The following is a 13,813-nucleotide window of genomic DNA, read 5'->3' on the forward strand; positions in this document are numbered from 1 at the left end:
TCTGCATTACGTAAGGTCAGGCAATCATGCATATTGTTATATGGTACGGTAGGCACAAGATTTTAAAGACTTAACATTCTGAGAAAGGCTTTATTCAATCAACTGAAGATACTGTACTGTGTTTCTGGAATGGTTTTTCAGAAGTGGCAGTTTTGAAGTGTTTACTACCCCCATCTGTGATGTGCTACCATGGAAAACACATTTCTGGAAGCGCTATTCGGAAAACCACTCTGCGAACTTGTTTGAATACCAGCTAATTGGTTTGTCAAGTTAAATGGACACAAAAAAATGCATATCATGGGTACGTGACAAGATCTGTGACAATAGATGGAGCCAATGGACTTGAGGGATACTAAAGGTTACACTTGTAATTGCCAGTCAAAGTAAACATACAAAGATAACTTACCCCATAAGAGGATCCACAGCGATTCCTTTAGGATTGGTCAGATCTAAATCTATGATGGTGATGCAGGTGTCCCCAACATGGCTGCAAACAAATATCTTGTTGCTTACATGGTCCACAAAGTAGAAGTTTCCAGTGAGCCAATCAATGGTCATGTGTTCTACATCTATGGATGAAAACAAAGTCATTAAATTCTTGCCACCAAAACTTTCTTTGATTAAGGACATATTGTGAGGATAGACCTGCTGATCTTCCATTATGTTAGATAGCATTTTATTATGGACATTCATGTCATTCATTCAAGGTAAAGATACGTAACTGAATGCAAAGTAAGGAAGGAATCTAACATTGATGGTATACTGAGAGTGAACAGCATTCCTTAAATTATTGAATTAACAGGATACACTAGCACTACAATGACCCTGAAGAAGAGAGTGACCATGGGAAGTGCATTTGGGTAGGCATTTCCTACATTGTGAAAGTAAGTGGGGAAAAAAACAGAATGAAGATATACAGGCCTAAGTGCTGTGGGTGCATGTGGTTGCTTGAAGGGGGAGGAAAATGTACATTGAGAAGAGAGAGACATAGAGAGAGGAAGAAGGAGAGAAAGAGAGAGACCGGGAGCGTTTTAAGGCTTTCTGAAGGGGCATGACTGAGTGTGCAAAAAAAATCAATAGTTGCCAATCATTGTAAATTGGAGAATATCTTTGACCACTTGACACACTGCAAGACATACTTTGTAAACTTTGTACTGTTTTGATATCCATTTCCATTGTAAATCCATTCAGATTCTTCATTTTAGCACAGCGTAGCCGTCTGAGGGAGTCTGAGGAAAGAAGCCAACACACTTCCTTTTCCTGGTAATTGTAATCCAATGAAAGGGATCCATTTTCATCCAACAGTTTCAAGGTCTGTAGATTAGATCCATTTAATCGTGTGGTTGCTATGCAATCTGACCTTCCAATCAGTAGAGCTGGAGGAGAGTCGCCAGGGTCTGGAACACAAGAAAAAGGACATTTGGGAAAATTGGGGAAAAACAACATGGTGGAAATCCTTCACAAAGAATATAAAATGCCTGTATCAACCCAGGAGGACTAAGAAGATATTAAACACAATGTGTATTTTCTTCAAGACATTTCTGTAATTTATAACTAAACAGAATAAATTCCAGAAGGAACATCAAAGCTACATCAAAACTACATCAGATTCAATAAAACAACTATTGCAATTACAATTTTCTATACAGCTGTTATCTCCTCCTCTACCCAATATACCCCTATTTCCATTACCAGCTGTTTTCTCTATACGTGAGCAAACTAACTTTGTTTTTCAATGAAAAGCGGAGGAAGATGAACAAAACGTTTTGTTCCACAGTCCAAGCTCCTTCCCCAGCTTTGTGTCAGAAGGGGGATTTAGCCCAGTGATAGGCTAACACAACCCACTTCTGAGGCCTAACTGACAGTGTTTGTCCCCCCCCAGCTCTCCTCTCTCTCTCGCTCTCTCCTTTACCTGCTGTCTCAAACACTGAATGCTCGGCTATGATGCTGACCTGTTGCACCCTCTATAACCACAGGGATTATTTGACCGTGCTGGTCATCTATGTACATTTGAATGTCTTGAAGAACGATCTGTCCTTAATGACAATGTACCTTTATGATCTCCAGCTGGCACAGCCAGTATAGGACTGGCCACAGTTCAGAGCCTGGTTCCTCTCTAGGTTTCTTCCTAGGTTCCTGCCTTTCTAGGGATCTTTTCCTAGCCACTGTGCTTCTACATCTGCATTGCTTGTTCTTTGGGGTCTTTGGGGTCTTAGGCTGGGTTTCTGCACTTTGTGACAACTGCTGTTGTAAAAGGGGCATTATGAACACATTTTGATTAATTGATTGCCACTGATCCCCCACACAAGTTCAAGTCAGAGCTGGCTCTCCTAATATGGGCAATAAATTAGTGTGTCCACTGTGAAAAGCACTTTTCTTTACCCTGATCCCTCTAAGTCAACCTTTAGGAGCTAGATAATATACCCTGGGATACTACTACAGCATGGATGGGGCTTTGGTTCTCTCATACGAGCACATTTTTGCGTCCCAAATGGCACTCTATTCTCTTTGTAGTGTAATGCATTACATTTGACCAGAGTTCATAGGGGAATAGGGTGCCACTTTGGGCACAACCAAGCTCTCTGATAGAGACATTGTTGTCTTGAATGCAAAACTGTAGCTGTCATTCAACTCTACATATCACTACTGTACCAAAAGGGTCAGCTCTTTGAAATGCCTATGTCAAGGAACTTGGACGCAGTGAGCAGTGTTGCAGTAAAATCATCTCAAGCAAATCTAGGGATACACAAAACAACATTGAAATTGAATCAATGACATCAAAAAAGTTTTATTCATCTCCCGTTTGGCATGTCTCTCATAATGTGGTTCACTGCAGCACCGATGGATGTAATGACTTGACAACTGCATCTGTGTTTTGAACAACCCATCTCCTCCTTTTGTTCCATGCTGGCTGAAGACCTAGCTAGCCAGTAACTAGCTAATACCAGACACAGATGAAAGGGAAAACATATAAGTATCATTGCCATATATGAATAGGGTAAACTTGTAATTATATTTGCTGACACCCCACAGTCACATTTTGGCACCAGTAGAGTAGCTAACAAGCTATATAAAAGACCCACCTCCGTAAACACGCCTTCTACAATGTTGGTTAAAAGGTGGTACTTATTTAAATTAGGTAAGAGAATATCATATGACCATTGGTGTATTAAAATGCATGTTAAGGTGATGTCACCCTATCCACTTAATTATCACACCTCCTGAATCCATGTGTTTGATATGGGGAGTGGACCAGTAACTATGATGAAACTTTATCAATGTATAAGCAACAGACATTTTTCATACTTTGGTCATCATACTTTGATCTGGTTTCATCCAAATACCATCCAATTTCATGAAAAACAGGATTTTGACTGTTCATGACCTTTAAAAAATGTACATTTTTTAATTATTTCTAGATACATTTGAGAGGTCTAGTTGTGGCCGCAACCGGACTAGATTGTGAACAAGTCTTGGCGGAGTGCATTGCTTGACTGCTGTGAGAGTGATATATATGCACAATATCGTTTGCAAACGGCAGCCCCTCAAATGATTCCTTCTCAATATCAAGTTTGTGGAGCAGAGGCTGTGTATGTTTTGGTTCTACAAATCTGTGTCAATTATAACACTCAATAATCATTTAATTGCATTCATTCTTGCACCATGCGATCAATTATCAGTCTTTTTCTTCTCTATGCTGCCTGCATCTAACGGTTTTCCTGCTTTTCTTAGGAGGAGGAGTATGGAGGATCGGACCAATATGCAGCGTGGTACATGTCCATGTTCATGTTCATGTTAATATTTATTTAAACTGAACACAAAACAAAAGCACGAACGAAAACAAAACAGTTCTGTCTGGTACAGAGACAGAAAACAACTACCCACAACCCATAGTTGGAAAACAGGCTGCCTAAGTATGGTTCTCAATCAGAGACAACAATAGACAGCTGTCCCTGATTGAGAACCATAACCGGCCAAAAACAAAGAAATACAAAAACATAGAAAAAATAACATAGAATGCCCACCCTAGTCATACCCTGGCCTAACCAAAATAGAGAATAAAAAGCCTCTCTATGGCCAGGGCGTGACACTGCAGCATGATCTATTTTCCCTCACACACATCGTAGACAGTTGCTGGTCAGAAAGGGAGCACGTATCTGGAGCCACTGAGCCTGAGGAGCACGTATTAATCCTGCTGTAGAATTCAATGAGGCCAGCAGTGGAGGCTCCTCGGGGGAGGAAGGGGTGGACAATCCTCCTCATTGAATTACATTTTTTCTTTTAAATTGTAAAACATAAAAAAGTTATCATTTTTAGATAAAACTACACTAAATATAATCACATCACCAAATTATTGAATAAAACACTATTTTGCAAAGAAGGTCTATAGTAGCCTCAACAGCACTCTGTAGGGTAGCACCATAGTGTAAACAGAGGACAACAAGCTTCTGTCCTCCTCTGGGTACATTGACTTCAATATAAAACCTAGGAGGCTCATGGTTCTCACTCCCTTCCATAGACTTACACAGTAATTATGACAACTTCTGGAGGACATCCTCCAGCCTATCAGAGCTCTTGCAGCATTAACTGACATGTTGCCCCCCCCCCCCCCCCCCAATCAAAGGATCAGAGAAGTAATCTAGTACTGAAAGCATAAACTACAGCTAGCTGGCACTGCAGGGTATAAAATGTGGTGAGTAGTTGACTCAAAGAGAGAGAGAGAGACAATAGGTGAACAGTTTTGAACATATTAATTCATTCCAAAATGAAGGAGAAGCTAGGGAGAGAGATTTTGTCATTCTTTTTCAGTTTCAGTTTCACTTACTTAGCTAGCAAATGCTGCTAGCCAGTTTAGCCTACTGAAACACCTTGCTCAAACAGAGGGATGCTATGGTAGCTAGCTGGCTATGACGTTCCAACATTTAACTGGAACTCTTCCAAATCAAGGTAAGCTTTTGGTATTACTAATTTATTGCCATCGGGGCCCGCCGGTGTAACTGCTTACTGAATGTACACTAACGTTACTGCATGATTGTAACGGGTTTACTAATGCGTTAGTTATATTAGCTATGCTGACTATGACATTACTTTAGCTAATAGGGTGACAAATATGTAGGATGTTTGTAGAGGTTTGGCTTGGATAGGTTTTTTCGCCTGGTCACAAACAGCTGATTTGTTGTGCATTGAAGTCCACAAGAGAAGGGAAGAGAAGGAATACAACGTGGCTGTTATGAGAGTCAACTCGGTTTACTCGTGATCATGGGTGTATTCATTCCACGACTCTGTTGGAAAACTTTTCTTAAACGGAAGCAAGTGGAGCAAAATGGGGATAAACCTACCTGAATTTGTCCAAAATAAACTGTCGTTTGCAACTGTTGGACTAATAATTACACCCTATATCAGCTAGATGCAGACAAGAATGTGCAAGGCGGTATTGAATGCCACTGTCACCTAAAAAATAATTCTCAACCTGTGTGCACCCACTTTGGAAACTTTAATTCATAGGCTAAGTTGTTGCAACCTCATGATGGTTATAGGGAAAATGTGAGTGTCATGTAGTTGCCTAAACCTATCGCTGTTACATTGACATGGGTGAATGGAATATGAATGACAGTCATCCAATATGCTGTAATAGAAACAAGACCATGTCCAAGTTAGCTACCACGTTCCTTTTATTGAGGAGTGGTTTCCACGATGGAGCACTGCAGAGATGGTTGCCCTTCTGGAAGGTTCTCCCATCTCCACAGAGGAACTCTGGAGCTCTGTAAGAGTCACCATCGGGTTCTTTGTCACCTCCCTGACCAAGGCCCTTCTCCCCTGAATGCTCAGTTTGTTCGGGCGTCCAGCTCTAGGAAAATTATTTAATACATTTTACAATAAGGCTGTAATGTAACAAAATGTGGAAGAAGGGAAGGGGTCTGAATACTTTCCGAATGCACTGTATATCATAAAATGTCTTCTTCTTTGCGTGGTTTTCCAGCAGACTAAACGCTTTGTTGCGTTTTGTTGCCTTTCACAGTTTGGAAAGTGCGTTGCACATTTGTACACAAAAAAGGGGAAAAGGGGAAAAAAACGAAATTGCACCGCCATGTGAACCTATATACAGTACCTGAAAGATTAGTGGAATCTGTGTGGGTAGCTGGACAGGTAGGATGACTGACAGTGAAGGTGAACAGGTGGTCAGAGAATGGATGAGACTGAGGCAGGAATTCCTTTAACCATAAAGTGGTATATTTACTGAGTAGTCTGTGCTGCATCACAAAAGAAACAAATAATATGTATGCAATCAATTCATAATCAAAGATCAAATCATATCATTCATTATTAACATCATTTAGGGAGTTCAACAGTCCAGTTCATTAAGAAGTCAATAGTAATTATTCGTGAGTCATTTAGGCTCGCAACCATTTATCATAAATCATGAAAGAATACAAACAGTGAATGGTTATTCAATCTATAATCCCCATTAGTTTGGTATCAAAGTCGATCAGTTAGCAAACAATGACGTTTCTCATTTCACCCTTACAATTGTCTTCATGTGTACATAAAATTAATTTCATTACATATTAACCAAATCGCTTGCATAATTGGCCTATGAGGATCCGTAGGGCCATGATCATTGACAATTCACATTACATAATATGTTTGAAGCGTGCGCTCCAAGCCGCGCTACGCGGTAATAACGATAAGCAATAACTGATAGCCCACTCCCCCGATCGACACAGATAATTCAGATGAAAAGGTAACAGAGTCAGTGGACTTACGTGGATTCATAAACGCACAGAACTTCTGGATCAGATGGAGTTAAGGAAGAGAAAGCAGCTAGATCAGGCGATGGCAATTTCCTTCTTTTATGGAGTTGAGATCTGTCGGACATTTCCACCTGACCTAATTAAAGCACCCCTGGCCCAGCTGAGTAAATGACAATGAATTAAAGGATTATTCCACCAACTCCATGGGCCTTTTCTACAGCCACCCCGGAAATGTGTTAAATTCCACACTCCTCAAAAAAGGCTCATTGCTCCCCGTCCTCTGTCAACTCAGGGAGAGGAATTAGTCGGGCAACTGGCCGGATATATGTCCAGTTCTTCACCTGGATCTCCACTGATCTAACGCGACCATCGGTCCCAGGCATGGTCTTAGTTATATGGCCCACCGGCCAGGAGGCTCGAGGCAGCTGAGGGTCCACCATCATTACTACTTGGCCAGTTTCCAGGCTGGCCATTTCTCTCCGCCATTTCCCTCTGTGCTGTAGACTTGGTAGGTAATCCAGAATGAATCGGGCCCAAAAATGGTCAGCTAAGATCTGGCTGTGTCGCCACCGGCGTCTGCCTACGAGGTTGGTATCAGCATACATGTCTTGAGGAAGTAACGCATCTCGGCGTCCCATCAAGAGCATATTCGGTGTAACCGGATCGGGGTCAGCGATGTCTGCAGAGACATATCCCAAGGGTTTGGAGTTCAGAATCCCTTCCACCTCTATCAGGACGGTCCTCAAGACAGTTTCAGTGACAGTTTTGTCCCCTAGTACGACTCGTAAGGCCGTCTTTACAGATTTGATCTCTCGCTCCCATGTTCCTCCAAAATGAGGACCTCCTGGAGTGTTACATTTGAATGAGATTTGTTGGTCCATCAGCTGATCCTGGAGGCTGGGTTCCATGGCTTGGAAGGCTTCCTTCAACCTGGCTTCTCCTGCCTTGAAGTTCGTACCTCTGTCAGCCAGGATCTCGTAGGGTTTCCCCCGTCGGGAGATAAACCGCCGTAGGGCCATGAGGAAGGCCTCAGTATCCAAACTCTCCAGTAGGTCCAGGTGGACACATCTGGTTGTCTACATCTACATTGGTGCTTACGAATGGCTCCTCGTCCTCCAATTATCCAGTACTTCCGCCTCATCTCCCCATAGACCCTCTCTGGCCCTGGGTGGAGAAGCCTCCATCATAACTCTTGATGAGGAGCCTGGTAAGAGGGTGTCTGGAGTCAAGGATAATTGGGTGGATAGCATCTGGGTCCAAAACCTCTGCTTGGCACAGCCTCCCTCCGACTCTGATCACTCCAAGGATTGGATCATATTCTAGGGCGAGAGAGAGAAGACGGCTGTCCTTAGCCACTTCAATACCGGCTTTCAGAGCTTTTAACTCCTCCGGGAAGCTAACTGCTTGTGCTTGCTGGAGGAGTAGTGTCTCTGCCGCGAGGGAGGTGGGTATTGAAGCCACCCCATATGAGGTCTGGTTTGTAGAGGCGATCAGATCCGGCAGTGTTTGGGATTGTGCTAGGTCAGGGAGAGCTGTTGCTGGATAACATGGTGAGGGAGATACCAGGACTCGCTGAGTGGGTTTCCCTCTTCATGAGCGGTCACTTTTGTGACATAGCCTGCCTTCACAAGGTTATGAATCTCTCGGTTATGAACTTCAGCAAGCTCAGGATTCTTCACCAGGTGTCGCTCAGTTCCACACAGTAGTGGGGAGTAGAGCCCGTGTTGTGGTTGCCAGAGGAGGATGGTTGGGCACCCGTAGCGGTGGGGTCGCATACCTGTGAACGCCATACATTTCAGTGGTGGTGGTGCTCTTCTCCAGGAGGTCTAATGCATAAGAGTCATGTTTCGAACGAGTGACCTCCTGTAGCTTCCGGTGGGAGAAAGTGTCCATCTTCCAGAGCATCTCAACATTCCGAAGGAGGTCAGTAGCTGCACATGGGGATGAATCTGGATTGCTTCTGGTGAAGAGGACTTGCTGTGACTGTACAGCTTGGGTGGAGAGAAGTAGATGGGCTGGACCTTGCACAGCCCAACCCAAGGATGTATGGACAGCAATGGGCCCTCCTTCTAGTCCAGGTCGTATAGGCTCAGTCGGGGTGACGAGATGTGGGTGGTCTGACCCAATCAGGATAAGTGGCGCTACTCTGGCCAAGTTAGGAAGAGGCAATCCTCGTAGATGAGGATATTGTTTCTGTAGAACACTTACCGGGCAGGAGGGTCTCGGGGGTCCCCTCCAGGTTAAGCTGACGGGTGGCAGCCGTGAGAATGATTGTTCTTTCTGACCCATCATCTAGAACGGCGAATGTATCAATGCTTCTCCCTTCAGTTTGCAGAGTGACCTTGACCACCTTCAACATGACCCTTGGAAACCGGTTCTGCTGGTCGAGATACAGCTCCTTTGCAGCTCCTACCATGAGCATACTCTGCTCCTTCTGTGCTTGGGGAATTACATCATGTAACACGGTGAGATATATTTCTTTACAGCGGTTGCAGGGTTTCCTCAATGTGCAGGTCTCCGCCTTATGGCTACGGGCACACTTGTAGCATCGCTCGCCTGAAGTGATCCAGGCCTTCAATTGAGTTTGAGTGAGCTTTTTTACCCTGGGCCAATTACCAACCACGGCAAATTGTTGCTTTCATCCAGGGCCAGGCCAGTACTCAAACATCAGGTCGGAGGGCTCTCACCCAATTCCAGCTGCCACAAATGGAGGGTCTAGGACAGTAGGGGACCGGCCCAATGAGGCCACAGTGGGCTCATCAGAAGTCCCGGGATTATCCTTCATGCAACCAGAAGAGGGAGCCAACATTATGAAACTTCTAGTAGCCTCAGCCTATGGAATTCCCAGACCCAAACTGCCATACTTTGAAAGCGGAAAGGAGAGTGAATTTGTCCTTTTGGAAATGGCATTGGAGAGCCTACTGGGTATTCACAGTCATCTGTCAGAACGCTACAAATAACAAGTACTAATGGATCATTTGCAACGTTTTTCCATATTTTTACTATTTTCTACATTGAAAAATATTAGTGAAGACATCAAAACTATGAAATAACACATATGGAATCAAGTAGCAACCAACATTTTTTTAAACCAATCTAAATAGATTTTACATTTGAGATTCTTCAAAGTAGCCATCCTTTTCCTTGATGACAGCTTTGCACGCTCTTCGCATTCTCTCAACCAGCTTCACGAGGTAGTATTTTTGGAGAAGTTTTAGCAAATGTATTGAAAATAAAATACAGAAATAACCACCTTTCGGCAGCGATTACAACTGTGAGTCTTTCTGGGCAGCTAGCTAGTGTGCGAGGCCGTAATGAATGTGTCAATGTCTGCCACCTTGAATACTCAAATGTCTCTAGACCAGTGTGCACCTACGTTGTAAACTTTCATTATAGGCTAGGTTATAGCAACATCATGATGGGTATATGGAAAATGTGAGTATCATGTAGTAGCCTAAACCATCAATGTTATATTGAGCTGGGTGAATGGAATATGAATGACAGTCATCCAATAATAATAGAAATGTAATAGAAATGAGTCCATGTTCATAAAACATTTCTGCGTCCTCCCTCATTTTAAACAGCACCGACCGCCACTGCCTTTACAGATAATTGTTTATGTAGGGTGCAGAGACGAGGTAGTGATAAAAAAAATTACAATTAAACACTATTATTGCACACAGTGTGAGTCCATGCAACTTATTATATGACTTGTTAAGCAAATTTCTACTCCTGAAAATATTTAGGCTTGGCATTACAAAGGGGTTGAATACTTATTGACTCAAGACGTTTCAGCTTTTCATTTTTTCATTTGTAAGCATTTTTGAAAACATAATTCCACTTTGACATTATGGGGTATTGTGTGTAGGCCAGTGACACAAAATGTAAATGTAATAAATGTTTTATTCAGATTGTAACACAACAAAATGTGGAAAAAGTAATGGGGTGTGAATACTTTCTGTTGGCACTGTACCACTATCCCCAACACGCCCCAACAGATCCTACACTGTAGTTTTTCTGCACTAAAATCTCTGATATCCAAAATCTTCTCTGCTGCTGTTACTACCAATTCAAACCTCTGGGATTTCCTTTCCATCTTTAATGACAATAGCAATAAACGCCAAGAAGTCAACCTTACTAAAGCACAAACTGTTCGGGTCACTTTGTACTGGCCTACTACTAACAGGGATCCTTTCAGGCTCCCTCACCCTTTGTCCACCATCCTCTACATTCCTCACCATATGACACTTTCTGCACTGCTTTCACCCTGGAAACGTCAATATGTTTCACTTGTAAAGGACATTTCTGATCCCCAACAACATGGCCACCCCCACCAATGAAACACCACTTTTTTCCCCCGAAACCACACAGTCCAAATTGAAAAAAAAAATGTATCCTTAACTACAACAACATTTTCAGTAACGGTTACACAAATATTTGACTTGCTACAACTGTGATATTGTCCTGTGTGGCTCAGTTGGTTGGCACTTGCAATGCCAGGGTTGTGGGTTTGATTCCCATTGGGGACAACTGTGGAAATAGTGTCCACTTAAGTTTCACTGGACAAAAGTGTCCGCTGAAATGTAATTATACATTTTTATTTTATCAACCTTGGTTGAATGCACTGACTGTAAGTTGTTTAGGACAAGAGCGCCAGCTAAATGACCAAAATACAAATGTAAACATAAAATTGAAAACTTGCAAAGAACACTGGGTAATATGTCACTGCTAATATACTGTTAAATAGATTACAGTAATATTTTTGTGCCATAAAATGGATTACCATACAATGGATTACAGTAGCTGTACTGTAAAATAAGTTACAGTAATTTACTAGCTATTTGCTGCCAGTAAGTTACTGTACATTTTACAGGAAATGTTTTACAGTGTAGAAGAAGAAATCAAGTCAATGCTTTATATTTTCTCAACTTGAATTAAACATTAAACCCCTTAATATGTTTTTCATTCTCTACATCGCCCCATCTCATGGCCTCTGAGAAAATATGCTCCTTAAATCTATATCTGTGAGCTTATACAACTAATGGTAAACCCATAGTTATCCCTGTACTGCAATTTTTCTCTGCTAAATTAATATTAATGTGTGTGAACATTAGGTTCAGTTAAGTTTATGGGTAATCATATTCAGTTTATTCCTGGTAGGAAACCAGTCACATTGATTAAAACTAGCAACAGTGCGACTCTCCCCAGCTAGGTGTGCTGCTTTGTTTGCCAGTTATTGGACCATAAACATAAATCAAGGCAGCACCGGGTATTGTCTCACCACAAAACTCCCCCAGAGTGTTGAGATGGTTACCAGTTAAAACCTCAGAATCCTTCAATCTGTCATTATCCTAACCTGACTATGTCTACTACCACATTCCCTGGTGGCAGATATATTTTTTATTCAACTAGACAAGTCAGTTAAGAACAAATTCTTATTTACAATGACGGCCTACAGTACACCGGCCAAACCCTGAAGACGCTGGGCCAATTTTGCAACGCACTATGGGACTCCCAATCACGGCCGGTTGTGATACAGCCTGGATTCAAACCAGGGTGTCTATAGTGACCCCTTTAGCACTGAGATGCAGTGCCTTAGACCGCTGCGCCACTCGGGGGAAGATAGATGTGGTCAGTGGTGGAACAAATTAATAGTTCCTCTACTGATGCTACCTAATGCTGAAAAACAAGTTTACGATGAACTAGGCCTAATCATATACCGACACCCAGAATGGTTGAACGAAGAACCAACATTGTATCGTCTATGTTTATTAATAGAAATGAAGAATATATGGCATATATGCAGATGATGCTGTTTGTAATACGAAGAACCAACATTGTATCGTCTATGTTTATTAATAGAAATGAAGAATATATGGCATATATGCAGATGATGCTGTTTGTAATACAGTTCTCTTAGTCTCACCTTGTTTGGCTGTGCAGGATGTTCTGTCATTCTGTAAGATGTATCCCTCTGTACAGCTGCATCTATATGAGCCGTGGGTGTTCAGGCAGGTTTGGCTACATGCTCCGTACACAGCACATTCATCATGATCTGAGCAGAAAGGGAGAGCCATTTCTAACAAATTAGGTGTGCTCAAACATGACCCAAATACATAAAGTATACTTAATGTGGCCCTCACTGTACCATCTTAGAAATGGTTACCACACAACCAAGGACCTTACGTTGGAAAGTCATTGGATCCTGTAGTGTGAAAACTGTCACTTCGGGCACTCTTTTCTACTCTTTATGCTACAGGCATATTCCTAGCCTCGTAGTCATACTGTATGAGCTGTAGCCACCCATGCGAAACATAAATATATTTATAAATACTTTAAAAAATACTTCATTAATATATTTTAATATATTTACATAGGTCTGTGATAAATATACTTAAGTATATTGAAAATGATCTAAATTGGAACAATTAAAACATATTTAATGTTTTTAATGCCCATTTTATTTGTTTTTATTAGCATTTATTAAGTATATTAAATACATGTTTGTACTTAAGTATATTGTTAGTATATTAGATAATGAGCAAAACAAATATACTTTCAGTACACCTTAATTACATTTTATGTATAGTTCTCCTAAATTTGAAGTATACTAAAATGGTATTTTAATTATAATTTAATTACTTTCTTTACAAGTAGGCATTCCAGAAATAGTCTTTCATTCATTAACCACATTTGATGTTGTAATTAGCCATGTAAAGGTTACCTTGACATAACAAATATTCTTATACACCAATGTTAACATGCTATTTGCAAAACATTTAAAGGTGGGGCAGCAATTCATAAGTAATATCCACATTAACCTTGACCTAGTTGGATTTCACACTTTAGTTGTTCATATTATGGTGATAATTTAACATTTCAATAAAATGTGTAACATGTAATGTGCAATTAAAAGTACAACATCATTCAGTTTGAAAATGAAAACATTTCAATAAGCTAAATATGAGGAACAATATCATGAATCAAAACTTCAGCTGCTGAAAAGGATGCTGGGTAATATGCAAATTTTTGGCACATGTATTTTGAACGTATGCAATATT

General features: G+C 41.4%; 1 pseudogene; it reads right to left on the reverse strand.

The window, feature by feature from the left end:
• LOC110502094 overlaps window positions 1-13,813 on the reverse strand; it is a 332,876-nt pseudogene that overhangs the window by 257,123 nt on the left and 61,940 nt on the right.

Source organism: Oncorhynchus mykiss, chromosome 22 (genome assembly GCF_013265735.2).
Source record: "Oncorhynchus mykiss isolate Arlee chromosome 22, USDA_OmykA_1.1, whole genome shotgun sequence".
NCBI classification, from domain to species: Eukaryota; Metazoa; Chordata; class Actinopteri; order Salmoniformes; family Salmonidae; genus Oncorhynchus; species Oncorhynchus mykiss.